The sequence below is a fragment of the Lonchura striata genome, chromosome 17, assembly GCF_050655825.1.
Source record: "Lonchura striata isolate lonStrDom1 chromosome 17, ASM5065582v1, whole genome shotgun sequence".
Taxonomy (NCBI): Eukaryota; Metazoa; Chordata; class Aves; order Passeriformes; family Estrildidae; genus Lonchura; species Lonchura striata.
The window spans coordinates 10,380,829-10,398,654 of NC_140719.1; the positions used below are offsets into that span (position 1 = coordinate 10,380,829).

The 17,826-nt window shown below is 44.0% G+C and overlaps 1 protein-coding gene across 2 annotated transcripts in view; it reads left to right on the forward strand.

Annotated features, from left to right (window-relative positions):
• CFAP77 (cilia and flagella associated protein 77) overlaps positions 1–17,826 on the forward strand; it is a 57,229-nt gene that overhangs the window by 963 nt on the left and 38,440 nt on the right. The window lies entirely within an intron of this gene.

Genomic DNA, 17,826 nt, shown 5'->3' on the forward strand with positions numbered 1-17,826 from the left:
TCCGCTGCTCCTCCACAAGCATGGCCGTGTTTTAACGACCGGTCCCCAGCCGGTGATGGGCACAGAGCAGGATGGGCTCTCCCTGCCAGGGTTGTCCCAAGTCGTAAGTCCCAAGGTTCGGGAAGCACTCGAAGACAGGGACCGAGATGTCACTGTGGCTGCTCTGCAGCCCCAGGCACAGCAGAGAGGGTCACACAAACTGGGAATTGCCACCACCGCTGGAAGGGGCCGTCCAGGGATGTCTGGAGTCCAAGGAACACCTGGACGTGGCACCCAGAGCACGCTCTGCTGATCGGTCACAGGCTGGACTCGATGATTTTGGAGCTCGTTCCCACCTTAAGTGATTCTGTAGTTCTGAAATTAGCATTTTTAGACCTGCTGTGGGGGTTCTGGTCCCTTCCCAAACTCTGGTCACATCTCCGTTCGTTATTCCCTGCCCTGCTGAGCAAAGTTTCAAACATCTCGCTTCGGTGGCTTCCTCCTCCTCGGCACGCACACCCTCAGCCAGTGACGCTTCAGCCCCGAGCAGCAGCTGAAGTGCAGCTCCCGTCCCCTGGATGGCACTCGCAGAACGGCTTCGTGCCCGAACCGGCGCTCCCGGTCCGCGGCGAGCCCCGAGCCCGCCCCGCGCCGGGGCCGCGGCGGGTGCGGCTCCCGCAGCCGGCTCCGAGCGCTCGGAGCGGCCGCTCCTCGCCTGCTCCTGCTCCCAAGCCTTGCTTCCCCGCTTTAACCGCGTCCTTCCAGCCGGAGTTCGGCTCTCCGGTTCCCTCCGTAACCGCAGGCTCGGAGAGGCTGGGCATAAAATTTGGGAATTTGGTGTGTCACTGGAAATGTGAGACTCAGAACTCAAAAGCAGCCTGGTCTGTTCTAATCTACAACTTCTGCTTTCTTTCTTTTCTCTGGATCCCCATAGTTAGATGGGAAGGATATCTCTTGCAGAGCATCCTGGCACTGGGAATTCTGTGCAATTTTTAATGGTGGGATGTTTTAGTAAATTAAGAGACAATCTGGATTTCTGCAATCTGGGTTTCTGCAATCTGGCCTGGTGAAACTAAACTTTGAGCAAGTTTAGAAGGAAAAGGTAGCGTTCCATTTCAGTATTCTGGACAATTTCTGTTTTCTCAAGGCTTCCTTGCAGGAGGGTATTTGCTGGTAGGGATGTGAGGAGGTTTGCATCCACCTGATGAGTATAGAGTAAGGGAGGTGTTAACAGGGACGCTTTCACTCTTGGAACCAGCAGTAATTGCACTTCAGGGTAGGTTCTGCTGCCGAGTTTGTGCAGCAAAGTGCTGCCCCCCTGCCAGCTGCCTTCCCACACTGCCCGGGGAGTGCTGAATTCACCAGGGTGTCCCTCTCTGCCGGGAGGTGACAGGGGTGGGGTGGCAGTTCGCTGGATAAACGCTGGAACTTGGCACTGCGCACACCAGTGGTGACACACTGACAGCATCAGCCCTCTGCCCTTCCTCCTCCTCCTCCTCCTCCTGCTTCCAGCTGCAGCCTGGAATCTCCTCCTCCCCAGGACAGCCCTGGGGACCCAGCACTCTGGAGAGGATGGCCAGCAGGTCCCAGCCCTCGTGCTGGAACCAAAGGACACAAAGATGGTTTAGGAGAAAAGGACAGAAGGTTTGGAGACAAGTGCAGCTTGGAGGAGTGCTGCTGGCAGCCGAGGGAGGGCATGAGGAACACACAGCTCAAACAGCTGCCAGGGAGGGTCTCTGGGCAGAAAATCCACAAGAACCTGAGGCCAGTGGAGATGGATGGGACACTTAGTCCCCGATCCTCCTCCAAATAGCACTTGGACCCCAAAACACTGGTGCAAGTGTGACAAATTTCCTACTCTGCAGCAGTCAAAGGACATCCTTCTTTCTCTTTGACTTATTTTATGTATGTTCTAAATATGGCATCACATATTCAAACAAGATCCCTGCCCAGGCTGTTTCTGGCTGAGTCTCCTGCCTCAGCTCTGCCCAGCCCAGCCTCCCCACAGGATGTGTCCACACACTCTGGCTATCACAGGTTAAAACCATCATCTTCTCACATTAACATTTCTAGGGATGAATGCTCTCTTTCTCTGCTAGAATGTATATTGTGTTTTAATTAACCAAGGAGTTAATTTAGTTATCAATATATATTTGCTTGCAGCATAAAACTGAGGAAAGCATTTCATCTACTGATGCCAGTAAAAATCTGAGCAAAGCATTTTTGGTCTGTTTTCACCAGTAAAAGCCTTAGCCAAGCACTTTTCCAGTACAAACTTACTGAAAACTCCTGTGTTACAAAAATAAACCGTCTCTGGCAGGAAATAAGTGTTTACTACACTTAACCCCTGGCAAGCTCAACACAGACTTCAGAACTAGTGACTCACAGCAGTTTGATTACATTTAGATTAACATCTTCTGCATAATAGGTATAAGTAAGTTCAACATATCTCTGACAAAGTCATTATCACCAGCAAGGAATTGGATTTACCTTCCTAAATGCGTGAAGGTAAATGGGAAATCCAACCCCACGTGCCAAAGCATCCCCTTACCTGTCCAGGTGGAGCCAGGGGCAGAGAGCAGGAACTGCTCTCCAGGAAAAGCCCTGAGAAGCATCTGGCTCCTCTTCAGAGCCCCTACTGCTGCTCCCAACATGGAAAAGTTGTTCCCAGCCTGGCAGTTCTGAGGAGGAAGAGGAGGAGGATGGTGCTGGTGCTCTGCTGGCCAGGAAAGGCTGGCACCAGGTCCCAGTGCAGACTGCAGGAGAAGCAGATTTAACAAACAACCGCTGGAATGTGCAGTGTTTATTTTACAAGCTTGTTATTTACATGACAACTGATGCCAGGCTGTCTTTATTGGTCTGAATGCCAGGGCATTTAGGGTTCATTTTCCTAAGCTTTCCTCTACAGCCCTGAGGGCTGGCAGTATTTCTTTTTTTTCCAAATGAGATTGAACAGGAGCTAAAGGATTCAGGCAATAAAATTTCAGCAGCTACAATCTCCAGAAAAATATATGATCAAAAAAAATCTCCCAAAACCACAGGAACTGGCTCACTGATATCCTTGGCTTTGGAATTCCCAGCAAAGGAAGGATTAGCCAGGCCAGGAGAGTGAACTGCCCTTTTTGGTGGGTGAAGGGGACGAACAGAAGAGCTTTCTCTGGGCTCACCCAGGAGCTTGCTCTATGCTCCCTGTGGCACCAGCCAGGTGGCCAAGGGGCTCCATTCCCCACGTGGGCAGCAAGTAAAGGCAGAAATCACCCACCACGTTTTTCTTTTTCCTTTCGTGCCTATTGAAGCTCATCATGAAGTATTTCTGAGCTGACTGTCACAGAGCAAGGCACTGCTGACAATTGTTGCAAAATCATTTTGATTCCTGGAAAGATCTAATAGGATGGACACCACAAAAACAAGTGAAGCCATTTTGTCAAACTAAAATTTTGTCACATAGTGAAAAAGAAAAAGCTGTAATTAAGCAAGAGACAAAGCTGGACAAGTGCATGCTGTGAAAAAGAATATTACAACTTCGAGCTGTAAACTGCATCATCACAACCATCTCTTGGAATAGAAATTACTGACAGGGCAGGTTTTCCATCAGTCTGAAGCTTTTATTATTGACCTGGACTATGGCTGCAACAGGGCTTTTACATCTGAATGCTGTGCTTCATCTTTGAGCCTTTAACCCTCAGCTTCCTGGGTGATTTGGGTTTGGGTTTTTTTTTTAACATTCTCTCCAAATTCACTCATGTTCTTTATCTCTTCTGGCACCAGCCTGACGAGGAGTCAAGGTGAACTCAGCACGGGTGAGGAATGGGACTGACAGGAGCAAAATCATTCCCTTTGCACAGAGCAGCCACAGCCCAGGGAGGGCTGTCAGGTCCCTGTGCTCCCCTCAAGGGATCTGGGGCTTCAGCCACAGCCAGGATCTCACAGCTGCTGGTACATGAACCAAGATCCCCCCAGTGGCAAACTGCTGGTCACAGCCCTGTGAGGCAGCTTCCAGAAGGTTTGGGTAACTTCCCTCAGGTGTTAGCTTTGATGATTTAAGTAATTCAGTTCCCTCCCCTAACCTAAACCTGCTCACAGCTATTTGGGATCAATACATTTATTGGGAACTTGGTCAGAGAGCAGATTGCAGTTCCTCTGTTGTAACACAGAGCAGAGCAGCCACAAGTACCATGAGCTGTGTTTGGAATAAGGTTGTTTTATTTGGTGTTAATTATTCTCTTTACCTCAAATCACTACATGTGCTGAGCATCCTGCCTTCTGTGCTTGCTGCTTGGGGACACTGAGGTTTAATTAGTGTTTATGCAGCACTTTGTGTGCTTATTGCTATTATTATTATATCACGAGTACTATTATATTTTTGCAATCTAAGACCAGTGTTGTGCTTTTAAAAATGTATTCTGAGATGTCTATGCAGTATCTCAATAATTCATTAGAGAAATAAACTAATGAAGGGCTGGTTAGTCAAATAATCATTAGGTTTGGTTCTGAGCTTTCCTTCCAATGCTCTGACTTCTAAGGGTTTTCTTCTCAGCATGAACTCATTTAAGATTTTAAATGAATTATTTGGTACACTAAAAATTAAACTCCTTATGAGCTTTAATGCCCTCCCATATTTTGCACAGGCACTGCTGAAATAAATAAGGTAATTCCAAGAGGCAGGTAAACATTCTGCATGAATGAAAGTAGTGGGTTTTTCCTGCTGGTTGTTTGAACTCGGGCTCTGAAGTGCCAGCTGTGACTCAGCAGGCAGAGGGACAGCCCCAGCAGCACCCGGCCTGGGGAGCTGCTCACTCCCAAGATCCACAGGCAGGATGTAAAATCAAGCAAAAGGGCATTTTGATCCTTTATGTGAACAAAACAATGCAAATTGGTGAGACTAATAAGCCCAGAAACATTACAAGGTGAATGCCTTTTATGTTTGTGAAAATCTTCTATGTTTATTTGTCTAATACAATGGAAATAAAGCTTCAAAGGCTCTTTGATTTAAAAGTGCATTATTGAAGTCAGCCTGCACAATAATAATGGTTAGACCAAATTGTTGCATTATGACCCTAATAGCAGTGCTGTCAGAGCAGAGAACATCTGTAAAGCCTCTTGCTCGAGTTGGTGGGGATGTAAAAACAAAAATTAAGCCAAGGGATGAGAGGATGTAGGCAGGATAGGGGAAAAAACTAAAATGAAATGGGTCACAAATGGATCCATACGTTCACAGTGCACACAGAGCTACTGCAGGCTATAATTTTTTATGATGAACCTAAAACTCAGGCTTTATTCTCGGAAAGATTTAAGAAACTTTAGGGGAGAGCCACCACCTGTTTTTACTGCTGCCCCCAAACCACAGTAAGCCAAGAGATGATTTTCAGACTAATTCAAATTGAAGACACCACAGAGAAAGTCGGGGATATCCCAAATCCCACAGAACTGCCCTTAAACCCACCAACCCTGCTCCAGGGACACCGAGCCCAGCAGGCTGAGAGAACACCAGCCCTAAAACTTGTAACAGCACAGGAATATCTCTGTCTTCTTTCCTCTCCAACCTCAGCTTCTCACTCCAACACCAATAAAAATTCTCCTTCTCTGGAGGGGGCACCACAAAGTGCCCTGAGCATAGAGGAAAAGCTGGTGGGGGCTCAGTGAGGACAGTGCTGGGCAGGAGGGCGTTGGGCAGGCAACCAGTTGGCAGCTGCCCAAGGAAAAGGTGAAAAGCTCTTTATTTTTAAACCTTTCCCACTACCATTCCCCTCTTTTTGAGTGCTGCCTAGCAGAATGTAGAGCAATGAGAGCATGTGGTCAGCAGTCACAGAGACCAGCATTTTCAGTTCCTGATTTTTGGGAGTTTTTAGCTACACTTTCCCCAAGGGCAGATTGCTTTCCATGCAAATTCTTAGAGATGATCTTATGCCTAATTATTGGATTTCAGAAGCTTTTGTCATCTTGCAGGGATTGTTTTGTTCTTGCTTGGCTGCTCACATTGTACAGATTAGACAGAACCTGCATTTCTGAGAATATTTTCTTTTTTAACCATTTGTACTTTATAAAATAAATTACACTGGCTTTCCCACTCACATTTATTTGAAGTAGCAAAGATAAATGCGAGTGGGATCTACTACTAGATTTCCAGCAACAGCCTTTAAGAAAACTTCCAATATCAAGGGAAATATCTCTAGTTTGATTTGTTTAAGCAAACCAACACGAGGTTTGTGCCTAAAAATCTTACAAGTGTAACCTGATTAAAAATAATAGCGTAACTCCCAGGCTGGGGGGATGAAAACCCTCAAAGCAAACACAGTGAACCTTGCATTGCTCCATAAAGAGCAAACCAGCCTGAAAAATAACGCTGGTTTTAATCAGGAGCTTTGGGTTGCTCACCCAGGTAGAAGAGCCCCTTTGTTTGCAGCTTTTCAACTTCCTGACTTACATTTGCTGTCTCCATCACCCTCCTGGCTGCCCAACCCTTCTGGTGGCTCCCAGGGGATCCCAGTGGGCTGGTCAGGACTGTAACTCCATTAATTACCACGTATTACAGTGCGCTAAAGCCTTAAGACAACCAGAAATGCAACTTTCCCTGCACGGGAGCAGCTGCATCCATCATCCCCGCTCTGCTCCCGGTGCCAGCACCACTGTCCCACCTCTGCCACGGAAATCAGGCAGCTAAAATTGTTCCCAGCTTAGCCCCAGCACTGAAAAGCACAGTCCCAGATCACACTGGCAGTTAGTTAGCATTTAGATAGGCTGGGACAGGGCTCTGTACAATAGGCATCAAAGCTGAACTCTTGGTGCAGCGAGAGGGATTAATTTCTTTAACCAACATGCCTGATCTGGCCTATCTCATTACCCTGCCTTGTCAGTGTCGATGTTGGATTTGATTGAAGATTATACCATTTAGGCCTTTCCCCTGCTTTCCACAGAAATCAGGCCTATTGAATTGCACATTCTTCCGTGGGCCCCTGTCAATACTCAGTGGCCTGAGCCTCTAATTCTGCTTCATTTAAACTTCATCAACTTTTCCAATCAAGTGGAAGGATCTGAAATAGGCTCCGTAAGCAGAAAGGGCCTTTTTCCTTTTGTCAGATAATTTATTCTGTTTTCTCTTTCTCTCCCCCTCGCTTCCCCACCTCTTTCTCTTTTTCTTCTTTTCGCTCCCTTTCCCTGATGCTGAAAATGAGATTACAGTATTTAAATGACTATGATAATCAATCGGGGGACCTTGAGCTGAGATTGAGGTTAATTTTTCTTAGCAGAACAAAGAAGCGTGATGCCATCGGGGATTTGAAGGTGCAATCTGTGTTTCATGCTTGTATTCCTGCCCCCCCCCGCCCCCACCACCCCAAAACTGCAGTTTTAGGAGTCTTTTCTTGTTACTAACTATGCAGTTGTTGTGATTTTTAAGAGGAGAGAATAAATGTAATTTTGGGGCTGATAAATAGCTAACAGCCTTCAATCAATGATTTTAATAGGAAAAAACAATTCACTTACATGGAGAGACTGCAGATCTAATGAAAGTGTTATCATTACCTTATTTATTTTTAAATATACTTGGAATAATTTTCTGCAGTGCTAGGAATAGTCCTCCTAGCCTGCACAGCAGAGTTGTGAACTTTTAACTGAATACCCCTTTTACTCAGCTGCTCTTCCTACTTAGCAGCTTTCTTGGCTGCTTGGAAAAAAGTTGATGCTTTTGTCATGATTTTACTAATCAGAAATGGAATCGCTTATGTTCATCTCAGAAGCTGCCTTGAAATGGCTTGTTAAGTCTTTAGATGATGTATTTTTGGTTGTAACACGCCAGCATTCACTCACCTGGATCTTTCCCATTCCCTGCTCTGGAAGAGAGAAAGAGAAAAATATGCATTTCTTTGCTTCCATCCCAGCTGTCTTGTCAGTGCTGTTTTACATGCTGCCACCCAATGTTATCTTTTATTTGTGTCAGGAGAGAGGATTTGACAAGTTCAGTATACAATGTTCATTTGGCAAGGCAATTTTTTCATACCAATTTTGAGTAGAAAATGAAACCATCTTTCAACACAACGAGCAACATCATTTTTGGACAGACTTATTATGAGAAGAAGAATTGCAAAACTTTATTTCCCTGCACGATGCAGAAGAAAAACAAACCAGGAAATGAGACATTTAAACAAACAAACAAACCCCAAACACGTATGAATGTTTGAGGCCATCAGTTTGTTTTAGAAATAAAAAATAACCACCAGCTGCTGTCAGGTAGCTGTGGCCTCCTTTTTGTTAATCAGATGCTGCTGAATTTGGTTGCATCATAATGTAGCTTTGTTTCCAACCTTTTAAGCTCTCAGATAACTGGGGAAGGCAGACCAGTCTGACTTTAGAAGTTTGTCAGCTTTTGCCAAGCAAAACAGCATTGGAAGTTTGGGAAGGGGCTCAGGGCTTGAGAGGGAGGGTCCAGGGGCATTTTCAAAGGGTTTTTGGGTGCTTTGCCTCTACCCAGAATCCCAAATGTAACTTCTGGCAGTACTAAATACTCTGAACAAGCCAATTAATGGAAAAATCTCTTTGTAAACGGTGCTGTCCCATGTGTCTCACAGCAGGTTCCTTGGGGATAAGGGTTTGTATCTGACAGCCCCCCACCACAAAGGGCTCCACGCCCAGGACTTGCTGCTGCCACTGCAAAGTGAGGGCCCAGGACACTTAAATGAATATTGCCTGAGGAACCCCATGCATTAAAAAGGGCTGTCAAAGCTTCACTGGGTGACAAATTCATTTTAGCCCCCAGGACCCTGCAGGGTTGGGAGGTGCTGTGTAGGATTGGGCTGGATGTTTCCCATGCCCTGCAAGTCCTCAGCCCCTGCTGGGAATTGATGCTCTTTGGTGCCCCTCTGGGAATTTTACCCCCAACAAAAGCAGCAGCAGCCCCAAAATGTTCAGCCCCACAGACGTGGAAGAAGCTGTGTGTGTTTCAGGCAGTGTTTTGCTCTAAGAGTTTTCTCTCTTTAAACAAATGTTGACTCAACCACGGGGAAATTAAAACTCCATTAGACATTGCCACACTGCAGAACAGACCCCATTACAGCGGTCAAGTTGCAATTAATTGGTTTCCTCAGATATTACTTAATTCTGGAAGGCACAGAGAGATGGGAAGGACAAGGCTGATCTAAACAATAATTTCCTAAAATAACATAATCTAAATAAACTAATGAAGTGATTACATAGTTATTAATCTAATATGAAGAAGAGTCAGAAGAAAATATTGGGTATATAACAATTTAGAAAGAACAGTAGAGTTAATACCATTCTGGTTAGACTCATCATGAGGCAATCAGCATTTGTATTTAGGGATGGATGCTGGTTTTGCAGCATAATTATATTTTGTGCTAAAAGTTGCCATTTCAAAGTGTCCCATCTTCTGCTTTTTTTTGGTCTGTTGTTCATACTCCACTTTTCAACACCCAGATAGAAGGGACCACTGCAGGTTTGGGGGTTGTTTTCTTTTTAAAGTAAAGTTAATTTTGGATTAAGAAATGTAAAGCAAAATAACCATAAAAAAACATATTCCCTCGTGTGCAGCTAGAATAATCATCAATTTGCAAATATTCTGGCCTAGGGAGGGCTCTCCACAGGCAGTCCCTGTGCAGAGAGGCAGTGGGGAGCTGCATGCTGGGGGTGCAGCAGTGCCTTGGGTGCTGTGGGGGTCCCCAGGGCCAGGCAGGGTCCCCCCAGCCTGGGGCCAGTCAGGCAGCAGATCCAGCCATTCCCACAGAGCTCCTCTGTGCAGAGCTCACTCCCTTGCATCATCGGGGCAGAGAAAGTATTTGGCTGCAGGAGAATAAATAACTAGGCCTTATAAGTCATTAAAAATGTATTACAAGAAAAATACAGTGCAGCTATAAATAGAAAACAAAGCAACTCCTATATAAACTTTTACAATCGCTGCTCCTCTGACTGTTTTTCACTGTCTGGTTTTAAGTGAGTTTAGCATCTGTGATCTCTGGAGACTGAGATCCCCTGAAGCTGCAGCTCTCCTGGCAGTGCTCTGGCCTCTGCAGGGCTCCCCCAGCTTGGAGGATGAGCAGAGATGGGGGCTGAGGTTCTGGTCAGTCCCAAAATGGAGCTTCAGTGTTCACCCCCTTCTCTTTTTTAAAAGTGGAAATACTTTAATATATATTTGTGACAGTCTGACATGTAGCAGTTACTTCCATAAAAGATGCAACCTCTCCCTGCAAGCCTCCACAGACCTTAATATGAAGTAAACTTATAGAGCAAGGCATTAATCATTCAGTGATACATCATTACTGTCTCCCTTTTGCTTGTTACTTAAAATAGTTCACATAGGTAACATCAAGTACTCTGAATAGTTATTAAACCTTTGTGAAGGAATAGATATGGTTTTGGAAGAAGCCAGTATTATCTCCACACTGTGCTCAGTACTCAGCTGAAGTCAGGGTGACTTTGTTTTCAGGGGAGATAAACTGCACTTTGTGCTTTCACACTTCAGTCTTAAAGAGTTTTTGTCATCTGGTCTGATTTTCTTTTTGTCATGTCAAGCAATAAAGTGGAAGATTTTGGTGGTTGATACACCTTAATGCAAAGATGTATTAACCTTACTCTGCTGGTACCCACAGCAAAAATGTACCTCAAACTTTCAGCTAAATTCAGCTGTGTGATGTTCTGACTTTCAAAAACCAAATCCTGACTGAGACCCCACCATAAATACTCCACCACAGGTACTCACAGCACTGAAACTCCCACGTGTAGCTAATAGGGTGTTTCAAGGGAAAGACTGAGCTGCCTTGGCTGGACAGTGATGAACAATTAGAGGCTTTAGGACCCAGGTGTACTGAAGAATCCACTGTTAAATATTCAGGTCAGGGAAAGTAGGCCACAGATCTAAATGGTGAATTCTAACAATCCTAATAGAATCCTAATAGCCCTAACAGAGGCCTGGAGGAGGACATTTTGTGCAGCTTACATCTTAAGAAATGTGATGTTTTCCTGTGTGAGAGATCTTTGGCTGCATCAAATTGCAATGTAGTGATTCCAACTTGTTTAAAAATAAACCCAGGCACTGCAGTGGGGTCACTCACAGCTTTGTGGGTGTGGGGGAGAGCAAATGAGCTCTTCTGGACATGCACCTTGGGCTGCACTCCCAGCTGTGGAAACTGCTGGCTGGAAGTGCTGGCTGTGGGTTTCTTAAAAGAACAAACCCATTTAGATTAATTTCTACAAAAACATGAAATTCAGCAAGTGATAATTGGAAAAAGCAATTTCCTTTCCATGAAATGTGGGCTCTCGCTTTGTTTTCCTCCTAAATTCTCAAAATTCTCTTTTCAAAAATGCTCTCCCAGCCTCCTCCAGCTGGGGTCTCCTGCAAGGCTGTCAGCATCCCACAGTCCCTTTAATTTAGGAATTTAACAAGTAATTCTAAATTGGGATGCTGGAAAACCTGTGATCATATCTACCATGTCTATCCTATCAGATGTGGTTCTGTGCTTTCCCTGCCCTGAAAACAAAGGGGAAGAGAGTTGAACACATGGTATCCTCAACTAGAAAGGACTTTGCTGTAAGAGGATATTGAGTTGTTTTGTAAAGCCCAATATTACGCTTGAATTATGCCTGAATAAGGAGAAAGGACATTGTTAAAGAGCCCTAAACATTGTCCATAGTGGATCTTCTTTCTTCCAAGCCCTTCAGCAGTGTTGTTTTTGGCTGGTAATGATTTGGTATTGTATTTATAAGCCGTCAGGGTAATCCAGAGAGCAGCAGGAGGGGCAGTTGCCTTAAATAAAGCTTTACAATGCTGCTAATTAAAATGATCCTTCCTCTCCCTGTGATGACTAATGAGACTGAAAGAAGAACCAGGGAGGGTTAATGAAAATGTTGCTGTGAGATTCCCTGTTTTTAATTGGTCTTTGTAATGTTTTAATCTTCTTTATGGTGTGGGGGTGGAAATGGAGAAATTTTCTCTCAACCTTTTTTGCACCGTGTAGCACGTGGCATTTGAAATGTCCAGTTCTAGCTTTATATTAGGAGTCTGTAACCACAGCTCTGAGGCAGAGTGTAGCCTTGAGATGTAAGAAGCAATTTCAGACTTAACTGAGACCAGAAACAAGAAATGTGAAAGCTGGTTTTAAGCTCAAGCTTCCAAAGCTCCAAGGGAGCATTCGTACCCTGAGGACTGGGGCTAAGATCTATTGTGAAGGATTGGCACTGATGCTCAATGGTAGTTACAGCTTTAGGTCATGATGCTCTGTTAAATGCAATATTTATCCCATGAGCATGTCACAGTTCACCTCAGATGTCAAGAATTCAATTAATATTCTATTTAATAGAACACACCATGACCTAACCTTTTAATACTCTTAGTGCGTCTGAGCCCTCCTTATTAGTGTCACTTTGCAACTTTCCTTCTCAGCTGATGCATCTCACAACAACTGGGATGGGGAAATTGGGAGCAGGGGGAGAGGGGAAGAGATTTAAATTACTTTTGGACCTCACTGTGAGGATTCAGCAGCTTTATCCTCTGTAAAACCTGCCTCCCAGGAGTTTAGCACACCCCACTTTCCCTATTTCTAAGGGTTGACGTTCTGCAAGTTTCAACTTTATGTCGATTCAAACCCACAAAAGGCACTGCCAAATTTTTCATGGTTTGAGCTGATCCAGTTTCAAACAGCATTGCCCCTGCCTCACATCACATTATCGAGCTGGGGATCAGGGGAAACCATTCATGTGAGCAACACCTGCAGGATTCCATCTTTGGCTTCAAATTTTGTCTGTGCGCCGTGGGGGTGAGTTATAAATACTCTGGGATTGGGAGATCAGCACTGCAGAGATTTCCCTGCATTGCATTTGAAAACTGCCTCAGGAAGTGAGATCCCATGGATGCACCATGATCAGAACAGAAAATTGGAGGGCTCCTTCAATGAGCAAACGGGGCAGCCCAATTCCAACATTTGTGGTGGAAATCAGAGCTTCAGAACCAGGTTTTGCCATCCTTTGCTCACCTCTAATGAGCTACCAGCAGAAAGCCATAAAAAACTGTGTGTTTCAGATCATATGAATTAGAAAACAGGCTTAGTAATCTGGTGGGGTTTATAGCAAGCTTTTTTAAAAAATAGAATTAATTTTAAAAACTCCTAATTGGGATCTGCTTCAGGCTGCTATTTTCCTGCGCAAGACCTGCGTGACACATTAGAAATGGAAAGAGCTTGAGAGCAAATAAGTGTTTTAAATTACTCTGTGTCATTGTAGCCTTTACATTTTTAGAAGAATTAAACAGCAAAGTGGTTTTGAAGGCAGCACTTGCCTGCCTTGAGGCAGGAGGGCAGGATGGGCTTAGCACAGAGAAAACCTGGGAGGGGGCCACGCTATTACCACCCCTGTGATTTCAGCAAGATTTGTTGGGAAGATCAACCAATAAATACAGAGCCTGTACTGCAGCTCCTTAGAGTGGGAGGAAGAACAGACATTGTGCCAGATATTTTCATGCAACCATATTCATTATTTATGCAGAAGAAGAGATATTTCAGGAAAACAGAGCTGAACCATGAGTGACAAGGTATCTTTCCAGAGCGTAGGGTGCAGGAAAATTGCACTGGGGTTGACAGCTTTTTAATGTAGAGTCTCTATTTCACTGAATTACTGCATGTTGGCATTTCAAAAGTACAAGATGACCTATTTATTAGCTGTGAATCAAACAGAAATTACATGCTAGAAAATAAAAAAGTTGTATGTTTCTTCCAGCTGGTAAGATGCTTATCCTACAGAAATAATATATACAGAGAGGAAAACCTGGAAACAAAGGATCATCAATCACAAGGCACTAAATTTAACGTTGTAGGACTTATATTTGTCATATAATATTGCACTCATATGTGCTTGTTCCCTTACATGTGATGTAATATTAAATGTATGTGTGTCATAATACTTTAAAATTTCACTACCCCTGCTCTGCTTGGGTTCCTATCACCTTCTTCCCTTTTGGAGAGGGAATAGTGGCTTGGAAACTTGCCTTTAACAGTGACATGCTTGTAAATGGGCAGTGCCAAAACCTCAGGAGGAAGGCAAGCAGCTACCAAACTAAATACTAGAAACTGCCAGGCCATGCAGATGGAACATTTCCCTGTGGAAAGGGCAAAAAGTGGGAGAAAAACTGCCAAAACAGCCCAAATAATAGCCCTGCACTTTGCTAGAGGCAGATGCCACATCTGAAGGAAATACCAACAGCATGCTATTTGCAGAGTGGAAATTCAGCTTTCCCTGGGAAGTTTGACACCTTGGATCTGAACAAAGAGTCAGGAATTGTTGGATTTGCCAACTGACATTCAAATTAAGGTGGAATAAATTCCTGCCTTCTCTGCCCTCATGATCTTACATAAACAATTAGGTAAGTTGCAGGAGCAAAAATGTCCAAGCACAAACTTGGAGCAGTGTCAAATGTAGCCTTATGAGTGTATTTCATGTACCTTTTATCTCAAAAAGGAAATAATTTTATATACTTCCATTTTTCCCTCCCAGTATCACCATCAATATAAAGAGTAAACACCACTTAGGAAAGTCCAGATGAACTTGTATCACGTACATAGTAGTTATATTAAAAAAAAAAAAAAAAGAAAAATTAAATTGAAAACCAAAAATTGACTGTGTAGAAAGAAGGTTGCTGCCAGGTTTATTCTCAAACCTGGCAGTTTTGTACCCAAACCCATTTTGGAGTAGCAGCTTCCAAAACCAGGGCTCTATTATACCCCAGTGACTATGGCCAAGAGCACCAAACTCATCCCGACTGCAATAACCATGTCCTGAAGAGGGCAACTGAGCAATAACCTCCCAAAAACAATTATCATTTCTGCTAATCCATCCATGTGACAGGAAAGTGGAGGACAGCATTAAAAACTGCTGCTCCAGCTGCCTGCTGAAGAGAAGGAAAAATAGGAAGGAAAGAAATGAAAAGAAGGAAAAATAGTACAAAAATTCCTGTTGACACATGAGCTGAGGCACGTGGTGAACTTGATAAAGTTACCTTTGGTTCTGCCATTTTGACCTTTTGGGAATCTAAAACAATCATTCATCAACCTTAAATTCAAATCAGCTTTGTAATTGATTAGCACCACTTGGCTATATCTATTTTTACATATATATACTATAAATGTAATTTTCAGGCTTAGCACTACAGTGTCTGCTTCCTCACGATAACTGGATAAAGCATATTTTTAAATACATGCTGATCCAGGTACATTTGCAATAGAAGCAGGGCAGTTATGTCAGCTTTGCAAATTCATTCCAAGTGAACACATAGTATCTTGGGGGAGAGGAAAAAAAATCTATACATTAGAAATATTTAATTGACCACTTGATGTTATCCCAGTACCTCTGTGATGAATCCTGAATGGTAAAACTTCACATGACTCTTTTTTTGCTTGAATTATCCTCCTGCTCTTGCATATATACAAGCTACGTGCTCTAATGCAAGACCCATACATTTGTCTTAGTAATTTATCTCATTTCCTTTGGAATGGTGTCCCTCAGTGGCTCAGAGAAAGTGGAGCGGTTGTTTTAATAGATTTGAGTTTTATCTGCCTCTCTATTTGCAGCAGGGCATAATAATAATAAATTATGATACTAATAAGTAGGTTGTGCAGAATGGACTACAGTGGTACCACTTCCCTCCCCCTCCAAAAAAGTAATTTATGGGTACATTCTTGTGACTTTAGGGGTGTAATAAATTATCAGGGTTCGTTTTTCCATCCAATTTGAGGCAGTGCAGCTGTGTTTTGCAAGCAATAAACTCTGTTGTTGTATTTCTTAGCTAAGCACTGAAAAACACAGTGTGATTTTTTTTCCCTCCCTTCCCAATTATTGTTGCAACGCCTGGTAGCTTCTCTGTAGTTAAGGGTTTGCCAGTGCTTCTATTATAAACCTCAATTTTCAGGGGCCTATAACTTTGCTCTTTTAAATCATATAGGGCTAGAACTTGGTGCACATCTCTGTCAATCTAAATGCTTTTTTTCACAGAGGCAATTTTTTTTCAGGAGTCCAGACCTCAAAATCTGAGCCATGTGTGGAAGTCAGAGACACAGGGGTGTGAGTAACTGGTAATGCTTGGATACCTTTTCAGCTCCTGAAAAGCCTAGGATCCCTCTTATTTTGGGCACATCCTGGGGCAATATTTGGATCCTAATTACATTTCTGACAATGTACAAGAAGGGCAGCACCGAGTGCCACTTTCCTGCTGGAGGTTTGGGCATCCAGAACCAGTCAGCCACTTGCAGGAGCTGCCTCCTTAAAGGTGATGCCCTGCTGTTGAGTGCTGGCCCAGGGTTCAGGATGCTGAAAATACAGAGGGAGTAAAGGAAACTGCAGTAATTCACCCTTCCCAAGCAGCTTCAGCCAACTGTATCGACCAAAATATTGTCAGAGGGTCTCTGGATCCAAGGAGAGGTTAAGAGTCTGCGTGGGCCTGGTTCCCATTCCCATTCCTGCCCTCTTTGCATTCAGCCTGACACAACCAAGGGTCAAAGAAGGAAGGAAGAAAATGAGAATATACAACACCAACACCAGAAGTGCACAATCCCTGCAGCAACCTCGGAGACCTGTGGCTGGGAAGAGCAGTGTGTGTCCAGCTCTGCCAGGGAATGGTGCCTTCCTTCCCCCTCTGCAAAACCCTACTGGATGGGGGAAAAACCCACCTGATTTTCTAACACTGCTTTGTCCAGGTGCAATTACGCCCTGCACAACCTCTGCTCTGCATTAGGGAGCCAAATACCTCCTAACACATGGGAATAAAAATGATTTTGGGTTTCCAGGGTGCTCTTAGAGGGGGAATCATGGCAGGCAAGGGGCAGCTCTGAGCCCTTTTGTGCAGGCTGCTCTTCCAGCTGCTCATCCCAGGCTGCACAGCTCTGCCAGACTAATGCTGCTGCTGGAGCTGCCTTCTACGTGATCAGCAATTAAGCTGTGAAGTCAGCCTCTTAATATTATGTTAACATAGTTCAGTATATTAAATGTAAAACAAGTCATAATTTTTAAAGGTACCTCGGCTTACTGAGTTTAAATGAAGGCAGCAGTAGGACTATCACAGCCATATGCAAATCACCTGCATTTTAAAGCTAACAATAGATTTTGCTTTATTGTTTTGGCATTTAACGAGTGGGAAAATAATAAATTAAGCCACATGGGGAATCCCTGGTGCTTTTACAAACTGAAGCAGTGCCCATTTGAAGAGAGAACATTCCCCATCTTTCTCCCTAGCTGCATTTCTCTTAACCCACCACCTTATTAAAGCTTATAGGGCAAAATTCTCTTCTCATATTCCTCTGGCAGCTCTTAGTCCACATTCAGCTCTCCCTACCTGCCCAGCTGTCTTTCATCCTGCCAGCTCACTCTGCAGACAGGAAACAGAAGAAGAGTAGAGACTGCCTGGGCCATAGGGAGTCAGAAGAGAGATTTTGTCATAGTTTTAGGAGGGTTACAATAGCTATTAGAGCATGGATGCTTTTTTCTACCTGTTGTAATAGGGGCTGCAGCTACCAGAGCAAGGTCCACAGGACAGGCAGCTGCATCAGGCTCTGGTCAGCAGAGTCCTGGATCCATGCAGGATTCCAAACAGGGCCTTTGCAGCTGCCTGGTGAGACACCACCATGAGTTGTGGGGCTCCTTGGGGCTGCACAGCCAAAGGAAGGAAAGGGTTGAATATTTTATCAAGATCACCTCTCTTGTTTGAAGCATTTTTAAACGTGTTTTTAGATGTGTCGCACAGGGCATGAGCAAAAAAAAAAAAATTAAAAAGAAATTAATTGTATTTTCATTTTAACTCACCCAGCTCTTACTGATCAAAGCTCTGAGCCAAAGTTAGGCTCAGCCATGAATTATAGAATA